Source organism: Ceratotherium simum, chromosome 13 (assembly GCF_057802395.1).
Source record: "Ceratotherium simum simum isolate JZ-2026a chromosome 13, ASM5780239v1, whole genome shotgun sequence".
NCBI lineage: Eukaryota > Metazoa > Chordata > Mammalia > Perissodactyla > Rhinocerotidae > Ceratotherium > Ceratotherium simum.
In genome coordinates, this window is record NC_141912.1 from 24,838,731 (window position 1) to 24,852,089 (window position 13,359).

The 13,359-nt window shown below is 43.1% G+C and overlaps 1 pseudogene; it reads left to right on the forward strand.

Annotated features, from left to right (window-relative positions):
• The first annotated feature begins 1,275 nt into the window (after positions 1-1,275).
• On the forward strand, positions 1,276-9,810 carry LOC106804032 (butyrophilin subfamily 3 member A2-like; annotated as a pseudogene).
• The last annotated feature ends 3,549 nt before the right edge of the window (positions 9,811-13,359 follow it).

Genomic DNA, 13,359 nt, shown 5'->3' on the forward strand with positions numbered 1-13,359 from the left:
CATGAGATGGTCCCTGCACTCTAGCTCCAAGGACCATGTTCTAGGCAAAGGAAGGAGGAAGTAGGAAGCGTATGGACCTCTCTTGAGAAACGACCCAACAACTTCCACTTACATATTATTAGCTCAACCTTAGTCCTTTGGTCTCTCCTATCTTTAATGGGAATGAGCACATTGCAGGACCCTCCCAAATTGGGTTTGATTCCTAAGAAAAAGCAGAGAATAGATATTGCACAAGCAACTAGCCATGTCTACCACAAAGCCTAAATTCTGATTATATTCTGACTGTAATCAAATTCCATCAGCCAAAGTCACATCAAAGTCCTAGGAGCAAAAAAAAAAAAAAAAGCCCTAGGAGCTTTAATCAGGGACTCGAGATGCAAATAAAGTGTCTTGGGAGGCCCTAGGCCACAGGTAGGACCACTTTGTCCCAAAGACACCTTATAGAAACAGCATTCACAGCCTATGCAGAGTCTAAGCTCGGAGAATACAGAATCCTGCAGGCAGAGTAGAAACAAATACACATGAGAACACAAATGTAGCACAAATAAGGCACAGAGGGTGAAGGAACCTGCTCTGCAACACTCCAAATAAGAATGTTCTGAAAAATGTAAGATGTGCCCACCAGTCACTGGCAGCACTGCCTCTGGAAACCTGAAAATTATATGATGTGGTCGTGGATCTGAGACCTGAGTTTCAGAGGTGCTGAAAAGGTGGAGTGGATCTGGTTTTCCTTCCGTTCACACTTTCGTTTGTCTCTGCTGTAAAAGATGTCCTCCTCCGTGTGCCCACCTACATTCACACGGATGTCAGAAAATGGCCACAGAAACATTTTAATTACTGCACATCTTCCTCTCTTAACACATTAAAATCTAGTAATTTTTCTCCTTTGTTCGACTGATAAATCTATTATGATACAAAAGGCGTAAAACAGGTGTATCTAATGAAATACTGATGATACAGAAACATACACATGAATGATTCAAATAGGTAAACACAGAGAAACACAGTGTGGGAATTAGGGCTGGAATGTTTCCTCATTTTGTGCAATCCAATACAGTTTCAGTTTTCATTCTAAACTTCCCCACTTGTGTCTGACCAAAACTGATAAGAAACACTCCTTTGAGCCAATCAGAAAACTAATTCTTCCAAAGAGGGACTCTGTTACTGTTGCTCACAGTGAGCAGCCTTTCTTTCTTTTCCCTTTCTTCCAGAGCAGACTGTTAACTATAATGGAGAACCATTGATTACCTTCATTGTGTGGGCTGTGATTTTCAGATGGGAATGCCAAGGGGTAAGTGGGGGAAATCGTAAAAGTCAGGGCCACAGGTCCTGGACGGAAAGAGAGCCTAAAAGGCCTAGAGTGGGTACAGGGAAGTCCTCACCCAGAGAAAGGGGTTTGGTGCTTGTGTGTGGTGAGGAGATGGGGGTAGGGGTAGGAGGCAGTGCAAAAGGGAAGGACCTGCATTGGGAAATTTGGTGGGAGGGAGACAACCTGAATGAAAAAACTTGCCAACTGCATGTTCTTAGGAACGTACTGTGGTCAGAAAGGAGCAAAGGACTCTTATAATATCTTTGGTCATCTCTGGGAATGTATTCTAAGAGATTCTAAAAAGAGATGTGCTTTAAACATTTATAGGTGATTATGTTTGTTACAGAATTATTTGTAGTTTAGAAAAATCTGAACCAGACTCCATATGTAACATACACATACATGTGCAGCATTTGGAGGACTGATAAACAACACATTGTCCAGTCATAAAGGGATTTCCATACAGTCATTAGGAAGCATGTTTTTAATAAACAAAATTGGATTCACCTTGGATACCTAAATTGTATCTGCATTTTACTATTGTCAATTTTACTATGATGAACAGCTTTAAGCAGAAATCTTTGTGTTAACGTTTGATTTTTTTTCTTTAAGAGTAATTCCTAAAACTGGATTTCTAGGTCAAAGGATGAAATATTTCTAAAGCATTTGGTGTATATGTATACTGCCAAAGTACTTCCAGAAATATTTACATTTCCATGAAGCTAAGTATATGATTACCATTACAGATTTTTAATTTTATCTCTTTATATTTTTCTCTATATTAAAATTGTCTATAATCAGGAACAAATAATAATAAATATCCAAAAAAATGGATAAAAACATTCTCTACTATAAGGACAGCAGAGGAATTGTGCCTATAATAATAATAATAATAATACTGTCCTCTCTCTAGCAGCATAGAGAACAGTTTGAAGAGGAGAGGATGGACTGAAAGGCAGTATTCTGTCTGAGGGTGAGTCCAGGTTTCAGACAAAGGTCTGAAGGAGAGCCAGCTTCACAGACATCTGCTCCCTTGTCCCCCGGCAGTTCCCGGACTTCCAGGTCCTATGACTGGGGGCCTCATGCTGGTTTGTTTTGGAGTTGGTATTTTCTGAACAACTAATATGTTGCAGTCACGATAATTACTTGAAACAATTTTTAATTCTTAAATTTTAGATGAAGACTTCTAAAATTTAAAACATTCAAATAATTTTCAAGGAGTAGGGGGCAAAGGACAAAAATATCTTTAATTCAATCCCCAGTTCTCAGTGTAGCATGTATACTTTTAGACCTGTTTTAAGGCAATGACATAAACATGTATCTACAAATTTATAGCTTTGCTTTTATTTTTTAGTAGAATCATTAGTATTGTTCTGCAACGTGCTTTTTGTTCACTTAATATACCTTGATTATCTGGATTAGTGATTGTAAACTAATCTTAACTCTGGCATTGAATTCCTTTATAGGGATGAGCCATTATTTAGCTAACCAGTGTCCTATGGGTGGCCGGTTAGGTTGTTGATCACTTTTTTACTTTTATAAATAATGCTGCAGTGTCATCCTTACACGTTTCTCTCTGGACCCATGCATGTGCTTTGCTGGACCAGATATCTGGAAGTGGAATTTCTGGGGTAATTCTGCACATTGTAAAGTTTATATTTCACATTGTTTCATGAGTGACTTGAGTTCAAACAGGTTTTTTCACATGACTGAGATCACACACCTTGTCAATCATAGTGCCATCACCCAATTTCCACCTCCTCTTTGTTCCCACATTTAACACATAGTGGGCCTGGCACATAGTGTGTGCTCAGTAAATATTTGTTGAATGAATGAATGAAATGATGGGTGAGACCTGGTCTTATTCCCAGCTCTCCCATTCACTAGCTTTGTGATTTAGAAGTGGTGGGTTCAGCCTCTATCTAACTCTAGTCTCCACCAGGAAGTCTGCCGTGATCTTAACCGGAGTCTAATGGGGGCGTGATTTGAACTTGGTGATGGTCATGTGTTTTGTCTTAGAGGAGTCTGCTGTTGCTCCCATACGGGCACATACTCAAGTCATTTGTTAGCACCCCATCCCACTTGACTTCTTCAGGATAGGAGAGGATACATGATGGGAGAGCCCAAGGAATAAGGGAGGGAGTTAGAGCCAGAATTCTTAGTCGTGTCTCTGAGTAATGCACCTAGGCCTGCTCTCAGGCTCCCCACTATCTATGGCTGCAGCCAACTCTGGGGTGGTTAGGATGGAAGCCAAACTAGTATGCCAGCTAGTATTAATCCTTTCTTTTGGCGAGGGCCCCACACTTCCATCATCACAAAGGTTCACAGTGATGCCACAAACCACCCCTAAAAGATGGTGGAGATGCTTTTCTGAGCCAAGACAATTGAGAGCTCTGGGCTGAGAGGGTGAGGTTGCAGGGTCCCTGCCTCTGAGCTGGGAGAACCTCAGCATTTCACAGAGGCATGAGCTTTGATGGGCTGCTTTGTGCTCCTAGTTTGACATATTTGCCCCTTCTTTGCAAGTGCCAGCTCTTACATCTCTGCCTCGAAAAAGCACTTCCCTAGCAGTGGAAAGAATAAGACCAGGAACTTATCCATTGCCGGTGAGCCCAGAGCCCATCTGCCAAGGAGCACTGGTGAACACTCGAGGAAAGGGAAGACAAGAAATGAATAATTTACTTCCCAAATAAGTTTCTCCCCCAAAGAACAATTGTGAAAAGTGTTCACTGAGGCACACTGAGTTGAAACACTCTTACATGCATATCCAGGACATGCTTGCTCCTTGAAACCACTTCAATGAAAAATAGGAATACATACATTACATAGGCAAGTCCCAGTGGGAGCACAAGAGGATAGGCTCTGCTCCCTAAGCAAGACCAAAAGAGTATCTCATTAGGGAAGCATCTGCTTGTGTTCACAACACTTCACCTCCCCTCTGTGGAGGAACTGACTTTCCTCAAGTCTAGAGGAAAGACTTGAAGGAGGTGAGGGAGTGGCCTTTTGGATATCTGGGGGAACGGGGTTCCAGATAGAAGAGCCAAGTCCTCTGTCCTAGTCTATCCAAGGACCAGCTAGAAGGGCAGTGTGCCTGGATCAGACAAGGAGAGTAGAGGAAATGAAGTGAGAGGTGTGGGTCCTGGAGGCAATGTTGGCCATTGTGAGGACTTCAGCATCTACTCTGAGTGAAATGGGAGCAATTGAAAGATGTTGAGCAGAGGAGTGACATGTTATGGTTCAAGGAAACCTCTGGCTTTTGTGGTGAGCATAGACAGTAGGGGACACAATCAGATTCAGGGGACTGAGAGAGGAGGGTCCTGAATTATTCAGAGTGTGATGGTGGAGGCTATTACCTGGCTGTAGCAGGGGAAGTGTGGGAAAGTGGAAGGATTCTGAACATATTTAGACAGTAGAGCCAAGGATTTTCTGATAGGTTAGAGTTAATGTACGCACATTTAACACTACATACATAAGATTTATATGTTAAATGTATGTACATTTAACATAACATATTTTTATGGGTGATTTTCCATGTTGGAACTCAAAGTTAAGAGATTCAAGCAGACATTTTGGCAGAAGAGGATCCTGAGTCACCACACTAGTGACTGTGTGTTTCACCCTGAGTCGGCCCTGGGGAAGAGGAGGTTTGATATGGAATTTGTCATCTTCTTCCGGGACAAGGTCACAGTTTCTGCCTGACTCTTTCTTGCATCTCTCTGCAGCACAGATGAAAATGGCAAGTTCCCTAGACTTCCCTCTGCTCAACCTCCTTGTCTGCCTTGTCTTGGTCCAGCTGCTTACCCCTTGCTCAGATAGGAAACATTCTGCTTTTATGGATCTGAAGCAGACCATTACCTATTAGTGTCCGGTCAGAACCTCTAGTGACTACTCAGTCCTGGAAGTCCCATCCCAAGCTGAAGGTGCACATGACATTACGACAGATTGTACTTCTGTTAGGATCATGTTCTTATCTAGGTTTTTTGTACCTGACTCTCCCTGCCTGAGACTCCCCTCCCTTCTTACCCTCATGGCCCCAACTCTCTCTGATGGAGCTTCTTCTTTTACCTATAAGCTCAGTTTTCTGTGTTTGGACTCCCTGGGCCCATTCTGGCCAGGGTGGGTGAAGACGCTGATCTGCCCTGTCATCTGTTCCTGAAGATGAGTGCGGAGACCGTGGAGCTGATGTGGGTGAGATCCAGACTTAGGGAGGTAGTATATATGTATGCAAATTGGAAGGAAGTAGAAAACCAACAGATGGCCGAGTATTGAGGGAGAACATCCAGTTTAAGAGATGGCATCACTGAAGGGAAGGCTATTCTCTGTATTTACAGCATCAGAGCCTCTTGAGAGTGGAATCTACATGTGTTATTTCCAATATGGCAACTTCTCTGAAAAAGCCATGGTGGAGCTGAAGGTTGCAGGTGAGCCTCTGGGTTTGATTCTGAGCTCGTTCCTCCATGAGACCTGGGGAGACAGGCAGAGTTCATGCTCCAACTCCACCTCAGAGTACTCTGACTGGTCACTAGGAATAGCCTCCACTGCCTTCCCTCGTTGTTCTCTGAGGCCCTTGGGAAAGAGACTGATTTTCCTCCAGGAAGAATCCCTCCTGTACCCTATAATATCAAGTAAAGAACTCCCTCATGCTGGCAACCAGGGTCTAATCAGGGAAGTGGAATGTTGGGGATAGGAAGGATAAGAAAATATCTCCTCAGTGAAGGCACACAGATGTCTGGCTTCAGCTGTGTTCCAGATCACTCTGTGGGCCCTCCGGGTACGTGCTGGTGTGGGTCCTGGGAGGCTGACCTGTAGGATAGCATCTGTGCTGCCAACGTTGTCCAGCCCAAAGCCTCCAGGAACACACCTGGAGTTGACCAAGTTGTGTGTATTACTTGTTGCAGAGAGGGAGAATGCACGCCATGTGGGAACTGTGCGGTGTCTCAGAAAGAGGATGTTAGAGAAGACTTGGTGTAGAATTTGGGCTTGTGTTTCGGGAGTTGAGAAGCGTTTATGGAAGTGAAGCTTTGCTCTGGATTGGATGCTGTCAGGAAGGTGGGGGGGTGTGATTCTGTGAGTGTCTTAAGAAGTCTAATCTAGGAGGAATATTTGAGTGAGGCTAAAGTTGCAATTGGGAAAAGAGCAACAGTCACTCATAGCCAGGATAGGGAAATATTTGGTCATGACTGTGGTTTGGCAAGGGTTCATATTTTTCTGTATGTTCAAACATGATTGTTGAGTGGTCTTGTTTTTGCCTTGACCCATCGTAGTGACAACATGCCCTTGTCTGATGTTGATGTTTCATGAAATTGCTTATGTTCAACAGGAGAACACTGAGACCAGGATGATGCCCAGATGTCAAGGGTTGCCTTTTTCTTTCTAGGGCACTTTCTTGCCCTATTGCTTCTGGCTTGGTTTGGACAATGGGGAACCATAGCAGAAGATGGAAGAAGGGAGAGAAGAGCGAGAGGTCTAAGCTCTTATCCCTCTGGCATTTTCCCTGTAGGACCACCTCCAGCTGGCTGCATTCCCTTCCCGAAGATCGCCGCTCCTCTTAAGAAAGCCCTCTCTACATGACTTTCTTCTTTTAGATCTTCAAAATGGCTTCTTTTCCCTTCCCTTTGAATTTAAGGGTGGGTGGTAACAGCTTGATTATTCCAGGCCCTGGTTATTGTTCTGTCCCATGTGGTTTTCCCCTCACCATGACCACATATTTGTAAACAGCTCCTTAATGAAACCATCTGGAATTATCTAGTGTGAGTGTAATATCCAATTCATGTTGAGACTCACATAGAGGCTCTAAAGAATTCAGGCTTATTTATCTTTCCACAGCCCTGGGTTCTGATCCTCACTTGGAAATGAAGGATTATGAGAGTGGAGGGATCCATCAGGAGTGCGTGTCGACTGGCTGGTATCCTCAGCCCCAAATACAGTGGAGAGAAGACAAGGGAGAGGACATGCCAGCTATGGCAGCACCTTTGGTTGCAGATGGAGATGGCCTGTATGCAGTCACATAATCTGTGATCGTGAAAGGCAGCTGTGGGGAAGGGGTAACCTGTATCATCAGAAATCCCCTCCTCAGGCAGGAAAAGACTGCCAGGATTTCCACTGCAGGTCAGTACCTGCTTAGCCTCAGGTGTACTGGGCTGAGCTGTGGCTGTTGAAAGTAGGAGGATGTGTGATTCTCTGTTGCTGACTCGGGTCTCTGTAGCGAATATAAGGCACAGAACAGGGATCCTGAACCGTCTTCTTACTCTAGGGATTTTTCTTTTCCCCATAACACTGTTTATCTCACAAATATTTACTGAGTATTTCCTGTGTGCCAGAAACTGTGACAGGAAATGGGAATTGGGAAAAATGGTAAAGATCAGACCCTTAAGCAAAGGCAAATGACAAAATGGGGAAAAAATATGTACAACTCGTATCTAAGAGAAAGAGCTAATCTCTCTAAAATATAAAACCGCCCAGTTGAAAAATGAGCAAAGAACATGAATTACTAGTTCACAGAAACACACATAAGATGATGTCCAGTCTCATTCAATAAAGGAAAGTCTATCAAAACATTTTCCACTTCTGAGATTGGCAACAAAACAAAACTGAGGTGGTAGATCACACATTTTGATGACAGGACTGTGGGGAGACAGTCGAACTTAGACATTTGTTGGTATAGTTTGGTATATTTTTGGTATAAAGTTGAACAACTTATATTGGGGGCAATATAGCAGTATTTCTCCAAAGTACTTATTTATTGATCTGAAATTCCACTTCTAAGAGTTCATCTCACAGAAATAGCTGCATTTGTCGGAAATGAGCCAAGTAAAAGGTTACTTCTTTTTTTTTTTTTTTGTGAAGAGGACCAGCCCTGAGCTAACATCCAATGCCAATCCTCCTCTTTTTTGCTGAGGAAGACTGGCCCTGGGCTAACATCCTTGCCCATCTTCCTCTACTTTATATGGGACGCTGCCACAGCACGGCTTGACAAGCGGTGCATTGGTGCGTGCCCGGGATCCGAACCGGCGAACCCCGGGCCGCCGCAGCGGAGCGCGCGCACTTAACCACTTGCACCACGGGGCCGGCCCCAAAAGGTTATTTCTTAAAGCATTAATTATAATAGCAAAAACTTAGAAACTATGCAAATGTCTATCAATGGGGAACTTTTACGCAACAGAATATTGGACAGCTGGAAAAGAAAACACAGACACTGTCTTTGCCCTACTATGGCATCTCCAAGATGAAGAGAAAAAGCCAGATGCAGAGCAGTTTATATATTTTTAAAATTTAATACACACTTGCATAGCACTCAGTATGTGTCAGGCTCTTTATAAGCATTAATTAAATCGTTTAACCTTATGAGTGATGTACTATTATTACCCCATGTTCCAGATTAGGACGCCAGGAAGAGAGTAGAGAAGTAGTTGGTTCAAGATCACACTGCCAGTCAAGTGGAAGAGCCTGAATTTGAACACAGGCCCTCCAGCTCCAAAGTCATATTCATTTTTTTTTTTTTCCTCTTGATGAGGAAGATTCGCCCTGAGCTAACATCTTTGTCCATCTTCCTCTATGTTTTGTATGCGAGATGCCTGCCAAAGCATGGCTTGATGAGCAGTGCGCCGGTCTGCACTCAGGACTTGAACCTACGAACCGCAGGCCGCCAAAGTGGAGCGCACGAGTTTAACCACTACGCCACCGGGCGACGCCTTAAGGTTCGTATTCTTAAACACCATATTAAGCTGGCTAATGAGAGGCTAAGAAATGGGGGGGAGGGAGGAGAGAGCGAATGGGAGACTTGGAGGACTTTTTCTATTTTTTTGATATTTGCACCATGGAAATGTAACCTACTGAAAGATTAAATTATAAAAACATATGATTCTGATGCTCAAGTCAGTCGTATTCAGATGTGAGAATCAGACTGTTCAAGACAAGTAATAGTGTTATGGTATAGCAAGAGTTTACCGAAGTCTTACCCAAAGTTTGTTGAGACTTTAGAAGGAAAAGGATCATTTAATATCATGAGATCAACTCTGTGATCCCCTTCCTGGGGGCTAAAGCTCCCTTCCATTGCAGACCCCTTCTTCTCCAGTGCCCAGCCCTGTGCGCCTTGCTGCCCCTTCTCTCTCTAGTATGCTACTGCTTCTGCAGGCCATGCTGGAAGGAGAAAGAGAGAAAGCAAAAAAAAAAAGTATGAAGCACAAGAGGTATCTCATCAGGGAGGGAACCTAAGGTCCTGGCTTATGGGCGGGAGCCTGATGACTTCACCCCCACCCCACCCCACGTGCCCACCCCTGCACTGGGTCATTTGTAAGGTTTATTTTCTGGAGGTACTCCCTTCTCAATTCTAGTAACATTTTTTTTTCCCTTCTTATTTTCCAGGGGTCTGGCTTGAACTCAGTAAGTTCTGATTCCCCAGGGACCCATACACCTCTAGGTATTCCTGCTTTAAGCCTCTTAATGACTCTCCACATTTCTTCCACTGCAGTCAAGAAAGATCCAAGTACATGGCTCCTGAATGACTCTGACACTTTCTCTCTATTCGCATCTGAGACTCTCTGCCGTGATATTCCCCAGGCCCTTTCCTCACCCCTAACTCTACTTTATGAAATCTTATTGGCGGGGATGCAATGGAGATGTGTTAACTGTAAAGGAAGTTTCAACTTTGTTAAAAAATTGTCTTAATGTCAATTTGAACCTAAACAAACACAACCTAAGCAGACTCAGTACAACCAGGTTAACTTCCTTGTAATCAGTCATTGCTGAGTGTTTCCAGTTTACAAGCTAACTGCTGTGTTTATAATCCCATCAGTGACAAATGAACTCCCTGCTGGCAGATTTTAACTTTTAATGCTGCATTTTCAAATTGGATCCCTCAGGAGTTTGAAGATATATTTTCAGATGTATTTTAGAAATTAGTTTTTATCTAAACAAGTTTTTACATAACTCAGTTGAAGAAATGCTACCGTAAAGGATAAAGTCGAATCCCTGAAAGACTTATCCTTGCATTGCAGGCACTCAGCGGTCTAGTTCTCCTATTTCTGCACCATCTTCGGACACCGACTGCTGTATGCCACCCTGCACTGGCCTGATCGTACCACCTCCAGTGACCCAAATGCATCACTGGGTTTCATCTGTCTGTGCCCATTTTCTCTGCCTGTTCAACACACCTGGTTGGCCCCTGTTTATCCTACTTACCCGGACAAACAGGGTCAGGTTCCTTAACTTCTCTGAAACTCTTCTTGGACTATGAGGCTGGGGATGTCTCTTCTATAGTGTGTCTGATGGGTCCCACATCTACACTTTCCCCCACGCCTCCTTCTCTGAGGCCTTCTGCCCTTTCTTCTGCCTCTGGTTCTATCACCCAACTCCTCTGACTATCTGCCACTGAGGCCATCAATCCCCAGACTTTCTCTCAGTTGAACCTCCAGGGGAGAACTGGGCCCTGGAGTTTAGGAGCCACTTCTAGGGACAACTCCCCCAGAGGTTCGCCAGAGCCAGCAGTGGAGGTGGAGCCCCTCTGACTTTTGTTTTCAGAGTAGCAGCCATTTTTTTTCCCATTCCTGCACAGGACTGGACAAAGGCTGGGGCTAGTTTATATCCAGGGCTGAGTGGTGCTCAGCGCCAGAAAGGAATATGCAAACCTACAGAGTCTTGTAAAGAGAGTCTGTCTGGTGTTGCCACCCCAGCTGGAAACTGCAAAAGGAACTTCAAGAGTCAAGAAATACTGATGGAAAGACTAAAGACTAGTGTTATGGACAGTGACCTCTGACCTTGATCTCCTGGATCCACATAAAGAAAAGAAAGGCCATTGCCCACAAACAGTGGTTGTCTTGAATTCCTGCATAACAGAACAGCAGCAGGAAGCTGGATCTGGAAGGGGCTTTGCTGTTTCACAGTCTTTTCATTCAAGGACTTGATTTCATTTTGACCCACATGCAACCCTTGGAGACACTAAATAAAATACACAGAGAAAAGTCACTTGATGCTACATTCAACATTCTTACATCTGATGTCATGTCATACTACCTCTGAGAGTCTAGTCATTCCTTATCAAGCAATTTCAGTGACCCTTTCAATGACACTGTTTTCCCCATATTTTTTAAGATTTCTTTTCTAGCTTGTGATTTTGTTTCCACAACTTGAATAACTTCCTACCTTTAAAATATTTTGCTTCATCAACAGTTAAATGCATATTCTTTAAGTTTTTTTCCTATGCTTACACAAATAACACACACAAAGTTTTTCTAATGAAAATTGGATCTTGCTGTATATATATATATTGTCTCATGACATGTCTTTGACTTAATACTAAATCTTAAACACTAACTTTATATAATTTCTAATCAAGAAGTTTTTCTTTGTTTCCTGTTAGAACTATGCCTACTGTAAAGTCTTTGTATATAGATCATTTTGCATAGCTCTCAGCACTTGCACAGAATAATTTCCAAATGGCATTTGTCATTAGGATAAATCCTTGAAAGTGCAATTGCTGTACAAAAGGGACTGGAATTGTTATTAAGTATATGCACACACCTATCTATTTCCTACAGAAAAGAAGTCTCTGCATACATTTTGGTATCTATCAGGCTCATCTCCTAAAGTTAGCAGTAGAAGCCCACTGTTCAGTGTTGCATTCCTCCTGCGTCAATCCCAGGGATCTCTCTCTCCTAGAGGGAAAACTCCAACCTATTGACCCTGAGAAGAGGGACTTCTACTTTTTACTTAACATACATTTTCATGGCTTATTCTGCATGAAGCACTGTTGTAAGAAAATTGCCTGAATTATCTTATTTCATCCTCTCAACAGCAACACAAAAAGGCAGATGTTATTATTATCCTTATTTTACAGATAGTAAAACTAAGGCACAGAGAGGTTAAGTAACTGGGCAAAGGGCACACAGCTAGTAAAGCTCACCAGGGCAACCTGGCTTCACAGTCTATGATTTAACTACTCCATTATGGAGCATCTCCTCACCAACTCTAAGTTCAGTGCCTGATACCGACTAGATGGTAGGTTCTCAATAAAAATTTGTTGAATTAATGATTTTTTTCCTTCCCCATTTCACATAAATTTGTCTCCCAGGACTTCATGTAAACGTCTGAGTGAGAAGTTGACCTGGGTCCCAAATTCCTTGGAAACTGTGAAGTTAAAAGATAGCAAAATATTGTGCCCAGAGACCCCTTATCTGAAGTGCAGCATCTAGGTTGGAAATCAAGGCTGCTTTTCTGTGTCAAAGTAACTTGGCTCCTCCAGACAAGAATGGAATGATTCGTTCTTATTGATATCATTTCCAGCAGCAAAGCTTTTGAGAGACTGTGAATTTTTCAAAGGAAGTTTCTCAGTGAGTAGAAAAGCAGAAAGCTCAGAGAAGGTTTGTTTTGTCCCTTTGTAGCTGCAGCATGACCTGGGGAGAAATACTCCTGTTAACATGTAGTTGACTTCATCAAGTATGTCTCCTATCCCAGCTTGATGACCCTCAAGGCAGATTGTTAAATTCTGAGCTAATTATTACATTCTCACCCCTCTGTAATATAATGCCCACTCTCCTATTTTATTTTCTCTGTGAAATCAACCCCATGCCTCTCCTCAGCTTCTTTCACAAGAGATTTTATGCCTGCTCTTCTTCAAGTGATTTGTGGGCCCTACATCCTACAGGATCTCCAGAACATCGATTCCCTTCTCGTGGTATCAGTGGAGAAGACAGCACTTCTCTCAGCAGATGCCAGGGAATGGACAGAGGGGACCTGAGGCAGTGCTTGTCCCTGTCTCAAGCTGTTCCTGAGAGGCAGTCCTGGAGCCTCCTGCTTACACAGCCTCCTGGAGGTAGCCTCACTTTTACTAGGAGAGGCCAGTTACCTGGGGACAGATTGTCAATATCACTGATGATGGTGAGGCATTTAGGAGCTAGAGATCCCCAGATGAAAATACCCCACTGATTATTTTAGAACATATAACAGAAAGAAACTCCTACATTTGTGTTTCCAAAGCAGCATTGGTGCCTCAAGCCTTTCAGAATTGTATTCTTCTACTTGATAGGTGTGCTGAAGTAACCAGGGGAAAGTGCATT